Source organism: Ahaetulla prasina, chromosome 5 (assembly GCF_028640845.1).
Source record: "Ahaetulla prasina isolate Xishuangbanna chromosome 5, ASM2864084v1, whole genome shotgun sequence".
NCBI classification, from domain to species: domain Eukaryota; kingdom Metazoa; phylum Chordata; class Lepidosauria; order Squamata; family Colubridae; genus Ahaetulla; species Ahaetulla prasina.
The window spans coordinates 64,562,919-64,577,010 of NC_080543.1; the positions used below are offsets into that span (position 1 = coordinate 64,562,919).

Below are 14,092 nucleotides of genomic sequence, written 5' to 3' on the forward strand. Positions count from 1 at the left end.
AGCAACCTTTAATGAAAGCCAACTTCAAAACAATAATGGCTGGCACCCTGCGTTTGACAGCTCTTATATAAACCTGCTGTCAAACAGGAGAGCCAATCAACACACTAAGAATTCCCGCCCATTGGGTTGCCATGCGTCTTAACCAATAGGATACCGTCTCTCATTTAACATGGCGGCTCGCCGAACACAACACTCCTTCCCCCCCCGGATCGCGCATGCGTAGTCCTGTAAGTATGCCGGAGGCCGACGCGGTCTGGTGGATCGCCGTAACTCAGGAACGGACGGCGGCTGGACACGAATGGAAGGAGGTTGGACCTGCAGCGCTGCAGAGGCCCCAGAAGGTGGAGCCACAACGATGGGAGAAGTTCCACCCCCTGGTAGGTCGGGCGGTCGGTTGTCGCTGACGGCATCATGTGGAGGGCTGGAACCCGGAACAGAATTAGAGGGAAACGCACACCAGGCGGGCATCGGGTGTTCCCTCTCGCCACGTGGGGAATGGCTAGCAGTCGTCCTCGCAGTTGGTCCACATGGCGCCTCCACGTCCAGCCATCTTCGAGGAGGACCCTATAAAAGCAGGGACCGGTTATGCCGAAATAATGCCAGGTAGCCAGCGGTTCACCCCAAAATTTTGCACATAGGCGTGGTCCCCTCTGCGAAGGACCGGGCGGCGGAGCAGGTCAGGGGGTGGTCTGGGTGAATAACCGGGGTGGAGTCGGTCCAACGTGGTCCTTAGGCGGCGGCCCATTAATAACTCAGAGGGGCTTCTGTTAGTACTGGGGCAGGGTGTCGTGTGCTGGGCCAACAGATAGGCCGATACCCTCTCATACCAGTGTCCCGTGTCCAACCTGGCCAGGGCTTCCTTGGCGATCGCCGGCCCTTTCAGCAAGGCCATTACTAGCCGGGTGATATGGCGCAATTGGGGCGTGACGGATGCCCTGGGATGCCAGGTAGGACAAGAAGGTGGCAGAAGCTAGTTGCGGTCCATTGTCTGTTACTAGAACATCAGGGAGCCCATGGGTGGCAAACAACTTGGACAAGACCTGTATCACTGCCTCTGAAGTGGTGGATGCCATGAGTGCTATCTCAACCCACTTCGAATAGGCATCCACCACAATTAGGAAGGTGCGACCCTTGAATGGGCCCGCGAAATCCAAATGAATCCGCGACCACGGGGCCCTGGGGTTTTCCCACTCTCTCGGGGCAGCGACTGGAGCCGCCGGCCTGGACATCTGGCATGCTTGGCATTGGGAAACCCAGTTAGCTATGTCCTTATCTAATGACGGCCACCAGACATAGCTCCGGGCTAACCCCTTCATCCGGACGATGCCCGGATGACTTTCATGCAACCGGGAAAGCACGGGAACTTGAAGTGCGGGGGGAACAACGACCCTATGTCCCCACAGCAAGCAGCCTCGCTGAGATGACAACTCGTGCTGTCTGGCGAGGCGGCCTGAATGTCGCGGCCGCAGTGGCGCGGGTTCAACGCCAACCCCTGCCCACCCAGTCCAGCACCTGCGAAAAATTGGGACCGCCAGCAGAGGCACCCGCAATGTCACCGGCCGTTACGGGGGACTCCCAGTCCTCAATGAGGAGAACCGGAGAACCGGGTGCCGGATCGTGGACTTGTCCAGGCACGGGGCAACGACTGAGCGCATCAGCGTGTGCGATCAGCTTGCCGGGCGGTATGTCAGGGAGTAGTTATAAGCGGCCAGAAATACCGTCCACCGGGACAAACGGGCGACAGAATAATTGGTGTCTGCGGTCTCCGGATAAAAGCCTAATAGCGGCTTGTGATCTGTGACAAGCTCGAACCGGCCATACACATAGTCGTGGAACCTCTTAACTGAGGCCACCAAGGCCAAGGCCTCTCGATCCAGCTGGCTATAATTACGTTCAGCTGGAGAGAGTCCTCAGTAAAATGCGAGAGGGGCCTCCAAGCCGCAGGGAAAGCGGTGGCTTAACACAGCCCCAATACCGAAGGGAAGCATCTGCCGTTAAAACAAGTGGCAGGTCAGCATTGTATTGGACCAATACGGCCGAAGAAGTGAGCAACTCCTTGACAGCTTGAAAGGCAGAAGTCTCCAGGGGCTCAGGACCACGGTGTGTTCTTGTCCAACAGGCGGTGGAGAGGTTCAGCCACGAAGCCTTGTGAGGCAAGAACACACTGTAAAATTAAGGAGGCCAAGAAATGCCTGCAGTTCCGTCCTTGAGGTCGGAATAGGGGCAGATTTAATGGCGGCCACCTTAGCGGGGCAGGGTGGATGCCTTTAGCATCCACGAGATACCCCAAGAACTCTACTTGAGGGACCCCTATGACACATTTGGGCGTTTCAACTTGAGACCAGCCTGCTTGAGCGGGATAACACAGCCCTCACCCTCTCGACGAGTTCGGCCTGACCACCAGCGGAGACTAGGACGTCGTCGAAATAGGGGACGACCCCAGGCAATCCCTGAAGTAACCGCTCCATCAAATTTTGGAATAGACCCGGAGCAATGCTGATGCCAAACTGCAGGCGCCGGCATTTGAAACTCGGTGGGTGACAATGGTCTGTGCTTCTGCAGATGCATCATCCACCGGAAGCTGCTGGTATGCCTGAGCCAAATCTAGTTTGGCAAAAACGGTGCCAGGGCCCAAGGAATGAAGTAAATGTTGGACCACTGGGACAGGGTAAGGATGAGCCTGTAAAGCCTTATTCAGCGTGCATTTGAAGTCAGCACATATGCGAATAGAGCCATCAGGCGCGTAGTAAACAAGCAACCTTTAATGAAAGCCAACTTCAAAACAATAATGGCTGGCACCCTGCGTTTGACAGCTCTTATATAAACCTGCTGTCAAACAGGAGAGCCAATCAACACACTAAGAATTCCCGCCCATTGGGTTGCCATGCGTCTTAACCAATAGGATACCGTCTCTCATTTAACATGGCGGCTCGCCGAACACAACACTCCTTCCCCCCCGGATCGCGCATGCGTAGTCCTGTAAGTATGCCGGGGGCCGACGCGGTCTGGTGGATCGCCGTAACTCAGGAACGGACGGCGGCTGGACACGAATGGAAGGAGGTTGGACCTGCAGCGCTGCAGAGGCCCCAGAAGGTGGAGCCACAACGATGGGAGAAGTTCCACCCCCTGGTAGGTCGGGCGGTCGGTTGTCGCTGACGGCATCATGTGGAGGGCTGGAACCCGGAACAGAATTAGAGGAAGCACACCAGGCGGGCAGGGGGTGTCCCCTCTCGCCACGTAGGGGAATGGCTAACGGTCGCCCTCGTAGTTGGTCCACGTGGCGCCGCCACGTCCGGCCGTCTTCGAGGCGGACCCTATAAGAGCAGGGACCAGTTATGCCCGAAATAATGCCAGGTAGCCAACGCGGTTCACCCCCAAAATTTTGCACATAGACGGGGTCCCCCTCTGCGAAGGACCGGGGCGGACGGACCTGGTCAGGGGGTGGTCTGGGTGAATAACCGGGGTGGAGTCGGTCCAACGTGGTCCTTAGGCGGCGGCCCATTAATAACTCAGAGGGGCTTCTGTTAGTACTGGGGCAGGGTGTCGTGTGCTGGGCCAACAGATAGGCCGATACCCTCTCATACCAGTGTCCCGTGTCCAACCTGGCCAGGGCTTCCTTGGCCGATCGCACGGCCCTTTCAGCAAGGCCATTACTAGCCGGGTGATATGGCGCAATTGGGGCGTGACGGATGCCCTGGGATGCCAGGTAGGACAAGAAGGTGGCAGAAGCTAGTTGCGGTCCATTGTCTGTTACTAGAACATCAGGGAGCCCATGGGTGGCAAACAACTTGGACAAGACCTGTATCACTGCCTCTGAAGTGGTGGATGCCATGAGTGCTATCTCAACCCACTTCGAATAGGCATCCACCACAATTAGGAAGGTGCGACCCTTGAATGGGCCCGAAATCCAAATGAATCCGCGACCACGGGGCCCTGGGGTTTCCCACTCACTCGGGCCAGCGACTGGAGCCGCCGGCCTGGACATCTGGCATGCTTGGCATTGGGAAACCCAGTTAGCTATGTCCTTATCTAATGACGGCCACCAGACATAGCTCCGGGCTAACCCCTTCATCCGGACGATGCCCGGATGACTTTCATGCAACCGGGAAAGCACGGGAACTTGAAGTGCGGGGGGAACAACGACCCTATGTCCCCACAGCAAGCAGCCTCGCTGAGATGACAACTCGTGCTGTCTGGCGAGGAACGGCCTGAATGTCGCGGCCGCAGTGGCCGCGGGGTTCAACGGCCAACCCCTGCCCACCCAGTCCAGCACCTGCGAAAAAATGGGATCGGCAGCAGAGGCAGCCGCAATGTCAACGGCCGTTACGGGGGACTCCCAGTCCTCAATGAGGAGAACCGGAGAACCGGGTGCCGGATCGTGGACTTGTCCAGGCACGGGGCAACGACTGAGCGCATCAGCGTGTGCGATCAGCTTGCCGGGCCGGTATGTCAGGGAGTAGTTATAAGCGGCCAGAAATACCGTCCACCGGGACAAACGGGGCGACAGAATAATTGGTGTCTGCCGGTCTCCGGATAAAAGCCCTAATAGCTTTTATACATGCCATGTATGGGAACTACTATGGGTGTCTCCCAACTAGAATGATCCGTGGGCTCCAACACCCCTTGCCGAATTAGTTTATCTAGCTCTGCTTCAACTTTGGGACGGAGGGCCAGTGGAACTCTCCGGGGCTTCAATCGAATGGGAGCGACCTGTGGATCCAAATTCAATGAAATTGGGGACCCCGTATACCTCCCCAAGGAGCCGTCAAAAACAGAGCTGAACTCCGTAAAAAGGAAGTCATAACTATCCCCAGAGACAGAATGGATGCCCGAGATACCCATGCCCAGAGCACTAAACCAGTCCAACCCCAATAGTGTTGGGAGGGAGCCCTTAACAACAATTAGGGGAAGGGACCCTTTGAAGTTTTTTGTCTCCACATGGAAACGACCTTGGCCCATGACAGGAATTGTCTTGCCCTGATAGTCCCGAAGGCGGACGGGGCAGGGTTGCAACCGGCATGAGAGAAAGAAGGAACTACCTGCTTGAGGATAGCCCAAGAAATAATGGACCGTGAAGAGCCCGTGTCTATTTCCATGGGACATGCCACCCCCTCCAGTTTTACAGTCAATGACAGTTTCTTAGAATCAGCTGAACTATGCTGATGGAATACGACCTCTGTGGGCCCATGCCCCTGGGCAACATCACAACGGTTCTCACCCATAGGGGGCTTCCCTGGGGCGCGATACTTTAACTCATCTGGCGGCTGCCCAGCAGAATGGCAAACTTTGGCAATATGCCCCGACTTGCCACAGCGGCGGCAAATAGCGGAACGGAAACGGCAGGATGCACGAGGATGAAACTCCCCACAGCTGAGGCAGGCAGCTACTTTCTTCTTTTGCAGCCTTTTCTTTCCGGGCGGTGAGGTCTTCAGGCGGTCCACTTCTGTCTCCTCATCCGAGGTGTCAGCAGGATCGTCGTCTTCGTGATGCACCCCCGTGGACTGACTGGTAGAATTTTGGAAGCGCCGGATGTCAGCGGTAGACCTTTCCGACATCTCGGCAGCTCGTGCTTCGTCTAATGCCATCGGGAGAGTTAAATCTTTCATCGCTAACAGACGCCGCTGCAGTCGAAGATCCCTCACGCCACAGACTAACTGCTCCAACAGGGCGTCATCTAGGTCCTGGAATTCGCATTCCAGGGCAGCGGTTCGGAGGGAGGCTATATATAGATTCAGGGGCTCCCCTTCTTCTTGTAAGCGATGCCGGAATTTAAACCGTCGAGCAATTCGGGACGGGGTTGGCGCGTAATGTGCCTTTAACTTCTCCCTCAAGGTATCCCATGGAACATCATGAATGGACAGAGGGGCCACCAGAGCCCGGGCAGTGGCAAACACTTCAGGACCGCACGCGTTTAAGAAATGTGCCCGCTTACGGTTGCTGGACAGACCGGTGTAATCGTGGGCTTCCAAGTAGCATTCAAAACAATCTTCGTATGCTTCCCACGTCTCCGCGCTGACAAGGAACGGGGCAAACACAGGCGGAGCCATCGAACGGCCGGTTCGAATCGGAAGAGGGAAATTCTGGACGGTCCGAACACTAATCACCTCAGAATCCCACCTTCGTCGCCAGTATTGTGTATTGGGTTCGAGGAATTACTGAGGCGACTACGAGCGTAGTAAACAAGCAACCTTTAATGAAAGCCAACTTCAAAACAATAATGGCTGGCACCCTGCGTTTGACAGCTCTTATATAAACCTGCTGTCAAACAGGAGAGCCAATCAACACACTAAGAATTCCCGCCCATTGGGTTGCCATGCGTCTTAACCAATAGGATACCGTCTCTCATTTAACATGGCGGCTCGCCGAACACAACAGCCAGGGTTTGTGGTCCTTCTTTCCTCTTATTTCTCTCTCTCTCTCTCTCTCTCTCCCCCCCCTTCCTTCCTCTTTCTTTTTCTTCTTTCTCTCTCTTTCTCGCTCTCTTTTCTCTCTCTCCCTCCCTCCCTCTTTCTTTCTTTCTTTCTTTCTTTCTCTTTCTCTTTCTTTTCTTGTCTCTCCCTTCCTCTTTCTTTCTTTCTTTCTTTCTCTTTTTTCTTTCTTTCTTTCCTCTATCACTTCCTCTTTCCTTCTTTCTCTTTCTTTCTTTGTCTCTCTCTCTCTCTCTTTCTCTGTTTGTTTCTTTTTCTCTCTCTTTTCTCTCTTTCTCTTCCTTCCTTTCTCTTCCTTCCTTCCTTCCTTCCTTCCTTCCTTCCTTCCTTCCTTCCTTCCTTCCTTCCTTCCTTCCTTCCTTCCTTCCTTCCTTCCTTTCTCTCTCTCTCTCACTTTCTCTCCCTCCCTCCCTTCCCTTCCTCCTGAAATGCCAGCAAAACCCACCACTTTGCTCCTAAAGTGGTCTAGGGCAGGGGTCTCCAACTTTGGCAACTTTAAGACTTGTGGATTTAAAGAGTTCTGGGAGTTGAAGTCCACAAGTCTAAAAGTTGCCAAGGTCGGAGACCCCTGCCTAAGGGAACTATCCAAGTCGCTAACCCCCCCCCCCCAAAAAAAATCCACGTGGCATCTATTTTAGGGGAGGAGGTTCAATTCATTGCCCAGTTAAAGACTGAAATGAAACGCTCCAGGCTGTCAGCGTTGCTTCCAATGACATTCAGCTCCAGATCAGATTGGGCTTTTTTTTTTGGCATGGAGGAACACAGAGCGAACAAAACAAAAGAGCCTCCAGCCTCCAACAGATGCTGAAGCGGCCATTTCCGGTGCTGGATGCCTGGTGCACCTCTTATTTTCGTTGGACCGCTACCTCTTTGGGGCAAGGGTTGGTTTTTACAGCGTGGCAAGGAACAACAAATAGCACCCGTCGCCTTGGCGGCGGCGGCGGTAGCAGCAACAGCAGCTGCTGCTGCCCTTACCCCACAGAGGTCCAGCAAGGTCTCGCAGAAACATCACGTTCGCTCAGGGATGCTTTCTCTTTCCCCTCCCCAGGACTGCGCTAAACGGCGGCTCATTTCCACCCCACCGCATCACACGAAGCAAATTAAAGGTGGCCCTTCTCTCTCTGCATTGTATGATATCCATTCACACATATTAGCTGTAAGCATTATGTAGTATTCTAAGAAATTGATTCTTTTAAAAAAAAATTGGGGGGGATTATTCTCCTTCATTTAGCCTGAACAAGAAATAAACAAATACATCACAAATCACAATGCATATAATACTTCTGCAAATTGCAAGGTTCTTCCAAGCTTGCTGTTATTAATCCTGATATATAGTATGAGAAATTATATTGACAATTTAAATAATGGCACTCAACCCAACAGAACCAACAGAATTCATTTTCACATGCTTTAGAAATGGTCCCCAGTCTGTGTCATTTTAAAAGGATTAGAGACATTTCTAAAGAATAAAACTAAGAGCTATTATTAGTCATCATAATTCTATATGGGCTAGAGGGATCCTCAAACTTTTTAAACAGGGGCCCAAGTCACTTGGGTTGGGGTGCTGGCCCAGCTGGGTGGGCGTGGCCAATTTAGCAGTCCATTTTGCCAATTTAGCAGTCCATTAAACAAGACATACAAATTAAACTTTAATTTGTTTTGCTCCTGGGGGTGTTTTATTTGTTTTTGTTTGCATGTTGCTCTTTTGGTTGACTTTTCTTTTTACTAGATCGTTTTTAAGTTGTTTAGGAGTCTAGTGGTCCATTTCAGGAAACTCAGTTTTACAGCAATTCTTCCCAGCCAAAAGCTTACAATCAACAATTCTCTCTCCCTTCCCCCCCCTCTCACACACACACACTTCACATCTCTTCTTTCTGTCTCCCTCCACCCTCTCTCCTCTCTCTTTCTCTCGCTGTCGCTGTCTCTGTCTCTCTCCTTTCCACTATTTGAGCCCTTCTGAGAAACTAAGATTTCAAGTACAACTAAAGTTTAGCTCTCAGGTATGTTCAAAGATATGTTATATCAAAGAAAAGGAAAGTGTGCTAGAAGAGGAAATGGGGGTGGGGAAGAGAAACCAGGATATGGAATGCTTGATGGATACAGAGATGAGACTGGCTCCTGGGGCATCTTTTGCTGCAGGATCCCCTTCAATCCCGGCAGTTCCCTGGGATACCTTGCTGAATTCCTTTCCTTTCCTTTCCTTTCCTTTCCTTTCCTTTCCTTTCCTTTCCTTTCCTTTCCTTTCCTTTCCTTTCCTTTCCTTTCCTTTCCTTTCCTTTCCTTTCCCATTCCCATTCCATTCTCTCCTATTTCCGTTCCATTCCATTCCATTCCATTCTATTCTATTAACATCATGGCGGTCTCAATCCACTTTTGGAATCTCGCTGGCCGCCCCGGAGGTTCTTCCGCCCATGCCGAATGCGCCGCACGTCTGGCAGTCAGGATCGGACTGGGCAGGCATTGCTCAGAGTGGATCTGGCGAGGAAGCCCCAAGGCGGAGAAGATGGCTGTCCTCCTTCGGGGGTAGGCAGCCTCACAGGCCACCGCCCCGGAATTGATGAGCGCCGAGAAGGAGAAGGATGGGCAGCCAAGTGGTGGTGGCGGGTGGGGAAGGAGGTGGGGGTGGCTGTTGGTCCAAGTAGGCAAGCAGCTGCGGCAGCCCTGGAGCTCCTGGCTCGACCCGAAAGGGGCTCAGGCAAGCTGGCGGGTGCCTGTTGGCGAAGGGAGGCTGGTGAGATGCGAGTGAGCTACGGCACTTTCGGGTTGAGGCAGGAGCTCCAGGGCTGCCGCAGCTGCTTGCCTGCTTAGAGTGCGCAGGTTGACCCCCACTCCGAGTCCGGGGACGGAAGAAGCACAAGCTAAGAAGCGGAGGCGAAGGGCACCATTTTCCCTTCCTGGGGCCTCTTCATGTCTCATTTTTGGCCTCCCTGGCCCTCAGAAGCACTCTGCCGGCCAAAAACATTGGCCTTATCTTCCAGTTCCAGCCCACGGGGCTCGCGGCTCAGCCATAGGATGAGGGCTGCCGGGTGGGCAGGATGATGTGGGCAGAGCAGCCTTGTGGCCCCTTGTGGGCTGGATTAATGGCTTTGGCGGGCTGTAGTTTGAGGACCCCTGGGCCAATGTTTGTGTCACCGCAGCTGTACATGGCTTTATTTCAGCAAAAGGCTGGAGGGAGGGAAGGAACAGTAAGCCAGATCTAATTTTAAAAAAAGCAGGAGGCATCAGGGCACACCATTTAAAAAAAAATCTAAAACTAAACTTAAATGAATAAATTAACCTCCCCATTCGTGCCACTCCACCATTTTTTTGCTGACCTTAGTTAATATAAGATCCGCCTTCGACAGGACCTGTGTTTAACTCATAGAATCATCTATTGCAATGTCCTTCCTGTAATGTATTTAAACTTCAGGAGGGAAGTTTGGGCGGGAACAAGCACGTTGCTGATTGGTTGAAGCTCCAGCCAAAACAGTATTTAAAGAGGGGTTTTGCCTGTTGTTCGTTGCTGGGATCACAATAAACTAAAGAGCTGTTGTCACTTGTATCGTCTCATGCCTCTTCATTGCCCGAACTTAACATTGGCGACGAAGGTGGGATGTTGAGGCAGTGAGATAGGAAAAGAGCTGAAGGAGTAAAGAATTCTCAAACCCAGCCAGTATCGAGAGCGGATACATAGCGATGTCTAGCTATACACCGCCAGCGCCATTTGACCCAGCCAAGGAGAAATGGGGCTCGTACATGGCTCGTTTCGAGTGTTTCCTCGAAGCGAATGAACTGCAAAGAGTTTCGGATAATCGGAAACGTGCTTACTTCCTGAGCCACTGCGGACCAGAAGTCTTCGATACCGCCGAGTCGCTGTCTGAACCAATGCCGGTACAATCGGTACCATGGCAAACGCTGCAAACGACACTGCGAGCACACTACGCGCTGGTGCCATCAAAGTTTGTTCAATGGTTCGAGTTGAGGCAAAGGACACCAGCGAGAGGGCGAATCGATAAGCGTGTACATGGCCGCATTAAGGAGAGCCGCGAACCACTGTGAGTACAGAGATTTGGAGGACTCCTTACTCGAACAACTCATTTGTGGGGTCAGGGACATCCGACTACAAAGGCGGTTGCTGTCCAAAAGCAACCTAACCCTGGCGATAGCCTTGGATGAGGCCAGGGCACACGAGATGTCCACCAAAGCGGCGGAAACCTTACAAAAGCCGAACATGCCGAGTGCCGGGGCAAAAACAATGCCGGTCCACAGCGAGGAAGTCCAGGCTGAATCAGACGGTGAGGAAGAGGAAGAGGTTTTCCACACCGGAAGGTCGGAGAGAGGCGACCGGGACGAATGTGTGAGTTGTGGGGGCCAACACCAACGACAAAATTGCAGGTTCAAAGACGCAATTTGTTGGCGGTGTGAAAAGAAAGGACATGTAGCTCAGGCCTGTCGAGCCTCCCAACCATCCCGCCAAAAATTCAAACCGACCAATCAGAGTGCCGGAGCAACGAAGCGGCCAGGGATTGGTCCATTCAAAAAGGGCGCGAAGTTGAATCAGACTACTGTAAGAGTGGGCCACGCATCGACACGACTAGAAAAGAAGATATTCACCAAGACATACATTGAAGGAGTGCCGTGCAAAATGGAGGTGGACACCGGCTCATCAATCACAATTATGTCTTGGGACACCATCGCGAGGGACCTGCCAGACATCGCGAAACGCCAGCTGAAAACCTAAAAGCTGAGAGTGCAGGACTACCAGGGAAACCGGATCCCTGTTCGAGGAGTTACGTCCGTCAGAGTGAAGTATGGACAATTCAAGAAAACCCTGCCGATCACCATCGTAGATGGAGCCCTACCGAGTTTGCTAGGGCTGGACTGGTTCAGAGCCTTGGGCATGGAAGTAACCGGGGTTCACAGCAATGGAGTCAACCTAAAGGATGAATTGCTGAAGGAATTCGAAGACGTCTTCCAGGACTGCCTGGGCAAGTACGTGGGGACCCCTATTTTGTTTAATTTGGATCCCCAGGTGGCCCCCATTAGGTTAAAGGCTAAGAGGGTCCCCTTCGCCCTTAAGCCCAAGATTGACAGGGAACTAGAAAAACTAGTAAACCAGGGAATACTAGTCCCCGTCGACCATGCAAAATGGGAGACACCCGTAGTGACCCCAGTCAAACCGGACGGATCAGTCCGGATTTGCGCTGATTACAAGGCAACACTTAACAAAGCTTTGCAAAAGAGTGCATACCCCGTTCCCGTAGTGCAACATCTGTTGCACTCGTTAGGACAAGGACAGGTTTTCGCCAAACTCGATTTGGCTCAAGCCTACCAACAATTACCAGTAGACAACAGTACAGCCGAGGCGCAGACGATTGTAACACATCGAGGTGCCTTTAAATGCACTCGACTCCAGTTTGGAGTCAGCGTAGCCCCAGGATTATTCCAAAACCTAATGGAACGTCTGCTACAGGGAATACCGGGGGTCGTGCCATATTTCGACGACGTACTAGTGTCAGCAGAGAACTTAGATGAGCTAGGGGTCAAACTACAGAAGGTTTTGGGCATTTTCAGGTCTGCAGGACTTAAGGTTAAACTTAACAAATGCCAGATAGGAGTCAAATCTGTAGAATTCCTAGGGTACCAGATAGACAGAGAAGGCATCCACCCCACGGAGAGCAAAGTGCGAGCCATTAGAAAGGCTCCGGCTCCAAAAAATAAGACTGAGCTACAGGCATTTTTAGGGCTTGTAAACTTCTATGCGGTTTTCTTGCGAAATAAGGCAACAGTAGCCGAACCGCTTCATAAACTGCTAGTGAAAAAAGCTGTTTGGACGTGGGGCAAGGCTGAGGCTAAGGCATTCGAGGATGTTAAGAATCTCTTGTCCAGCGATAGCCTACTCATCCAGTAGAATGGGATATTACCACTAGTATTAGTTTGTGATGCATCGCCCTACGGGGTAGGGGCTGTCCTCAGCCATAGGTTACCTAACGGATCGGAGGCCCCCATAGCAAATTTCTCCCGCACAATGTCCACAGCAGAAAGGAACTACAGCCAACTAGACAGAGAGGCCCTGGCCATAGTTTTGGGGGTTAAAAAATTCCACGAGTTCCTATTTGGGCGGGAATTCGAAATAGTCACGGACCATAGACCCTTACTGGGACTTTTAGTGGGCGACCGTCCAACATCGGTTGCACTTTCACCCAGGCTGATCCGTTGGACCATTTTCCTAGCAGCATATTCGTACAAATTGCTCCACCGCCCGGGCAAGGTATTAGGGCATGCGGATGCTCTAAGTAGATGCCCTTTACCAGAGACTATCGAAGACCCAACCCCTGGGACACCCATCTTACTAATTGACTCTTTGGACTTTGGCCCAGTCACATCTAAGGAAGTGGCTAGGGCATCTTACAAGGATATTATCATAAGGACTGTGATCGGTTGGGTACAGAGGGGATGGCCCGCTGCGCCGGGAGAGCGTTTCAAAGACTTTGCAAAAAAAGTTCGGAATTGTCGGTACAAGGGGGGTGTCTGTTATGGGGGGATAGAGTGGTTATTCCGGAAAAATTACGAGGGCATGTGTTGGAACTGTTGCATGTGGGCCACCCGGGAATAGTGAGGATGAAGAGTTTAGCGAGGAGCTATGTGTGGTGGCCACTGATGGATAATGACATTAGCAACCAGGTAGGGAAATGCCAAGCCTGCCAAGAATCAAGGCCACTACCCCCTACAGCCCCCATAAGGGAGTGGGAGAAACCCCAGGGCCCATGGTCCAGGATTCACATAGATTTTGCCGGGCCGTTCCATGGGCAGACCTTTTTAATTGTGGTAGATGCCTACTCGAAATGGTTAGAAATCATACCTATGAAAACCACAACAGCTGAAGCAGTTATCACAGTCCTGAGGCATCTATTTGTAACACACGGGCTGCCCGATACTCTAGTATCTGACAATGGCCCACAATTCACGGCAACCAAGTTTGAGGGGTACTTAGCGGAAGAGGGCATCCGACATGTCCTCTCGGCGCCTTTCCACCCAGCGACGAACGGACTTGCAGAACGTTTCGTTCGGAGCGCCAAGGAAGCGCTATCTAGGATAAGTCCAGGAGATTGGCAAACCAAAATTGATACCTTCTTGGCAGTCCAATATAGAACCCCTTGTGTGGCAACCGGTCGCAGCCCATCAGAACTATTGATGGGTAGGAAGCTCAGGTGCCCCTTAGATCGATTAAACCCAACCTACACCCCCTGATGGGTACAAAGGTATAAGGGAAAAAACTAGAGAAATGACAACAGGTGACCCCGTATGGGCACATAACTATAGTGAAGGCCCAGCGTGGTTAAAAGGAACAATTATAGGAATAACCGGGCCGAAATCATATGTAGTGGACATGGGGGATGGCCGAGTGTGGAGACGCCACATAGATCAATTAAGAAAAAGAGCACCAAACAATCCAGAAACCAAACAGCCAGACCCTGACTACCCAATATTTGAACCAACAGCTAACTCAAACCCGAGGCGAGTGGAAGACTTATCTGAGTTCGAAGAAGTCCAGCGATGCCAACTGGCTCCTCCTGAAGACAGCAGGGATGACTCTGCCAATAATCCAGGGCCGGACGGCCCAGAGGAAGAGCTGGGAGGAACAAACAGTCCCTCCGACCAGCTCGACTCACTCCCAGGGAATG

General features: G+C 52.2%; 1 pseudogene; it reads left to right on the forward strand.

The window, feature by feature from the left end:
- Window positions 1–8,846: 8,846 nt before the first annotated feature.
- Window positions 8,847–13,851, forward strand: LOC131199939 (uncharacterized protein K02A2.6-like; annotated as a pseudogene).
- The last annotated feature ends 241 nt before the right edge of the window (window positions 13,852–14,092 follow it).